The sequence below is a fragment of the Arachis ipaensis genome, chromosome B09, assembly GCF_000816755.2.
Source record: "Arachis ipaensis cultivar K30076 chromosome B09, Araip1.1, whole genome shotgun sequence".
Classification (NCBI taxonomy): domain Eukaryota; kingdom Viridiplantae; phylum Streptophyta; class Magnoliopsida; order Fabales; family Fabaceae; genus Arachis; species Arachis ipaensis.
The window spans coordinates 17,277,566-17,279,086 of NC_029793.2; positions in this window are offsets into that span (position 1 = coordinate 17,277,566).

Here is a 1,521-nt window from a genome sequence, read left to right on the forward strand (position 1 = left end):
ATAAATTTTGGGAAAGAACTGTGTAGAGATACTTGATCCACTCCTATTGGTAAGTTCTAACCAATATTTATTTCTAAAAACATTAGTGAATATATTTTTAGTGTTAATTTTTATATTATTTATTATTAATATATTATGTAATACCCTGCAGAAAGGAGATCTATCGGATATACCTACACTTTTACTCAACCTAATTGATAAGATCTTTTTCTTCATCGTTGAAGTTTAAATATATGATAATCCACATTTTTCACCTTTTTATAAAGTTAAGATGATGACTGATAATGTGAATCTCATAAATAAATTCAAAAAGGCTCACTCTATTCAAATTGTGAATACAGTTATAAGTGTACTTTCTATTAAAAAGCAGTATATTTTTCTCTTCCTTGGTCATTAGTAGTATCTAATTTATAAATAATAATTAATAACTAATTATAATTTTAGGATGTTGACTACACTGGTGGTTTGCTTCCAATTTCAAAGGCTTCCTCAATCATTGAAGGGGAGAAAGTAGAAGGTGTTAAGGTATTTGTTCAAAAAATGAATTTTTTGTTTGTTTGTTTTCTTAAAAGTAGATCTTTATTTTATTAAAAAAATATTATTGAGATAAAATCAAAGGTGAGAAGGAAGTCTTTAATTTAACGTAGTATTTTGTACAGAATTTGTTGCTTGAGTTCTCCAATGAAGTTACGGACAATGATGAATCCGAAGTGTTGGAAAATGCTATTACACCAACCAAGCGACTATCCTCGGAGTCGGAAGATTCGAAGGTGCAAGGAGATACCTCAACTTGCAAGAAGATCAAGATTGGGAATGAAACTTGAGAATTTGGATGCACATGTTTTAGAATCTTTTTAGAGTATATATAATAGAATAATGTCAAGCATATGTTTGTTTTGGTGGAAACATCATCTTTTCTTGAGTTGTTATTTTTCTTTTGGATTTTTATGTTTGGAATTTAAAATTTTTTTAAATATAAATTGAAGTTATTTGGTTATTACTTATGATTTTATTTTTAATTCGATTCATACTGTTGATATTATGTTAATTTCTAATTTAGTATTTAATGTCATAAAGTTATAAATTTCTTATATGAATTATTGTTGATACACGAAACTAATAAAATCATTTTTAAATTAACAAATTCCTATATTCCTGATGAATAACGAACGTTTAATTAGAAAATTTTATTAAAAAATTTAAAATTTGCACTAACTAATTAATAAATTCTATTTAAAAATTTAAAATTTGAAATTCTAATACTAATTCCTAATTAAGTGACTTCTTAACTGTTTCGATTTTTAAATTTAAATTTTTTTACTTGTCACATTTATAAATTTTCTCTTTACTCAATTTACATTGTTATCTTTTAAATTGTTTCTGCACAATAGAAATACTTTCATTTTTTCTTTTTTTAAAAATTTTTTCTAAATTTACGTAATTTATAAGGTTATTAATTTTTAGATTGTATTTATTTTTATTTATTTTTATCGACAAATAATAGGAATGACACTATTTATA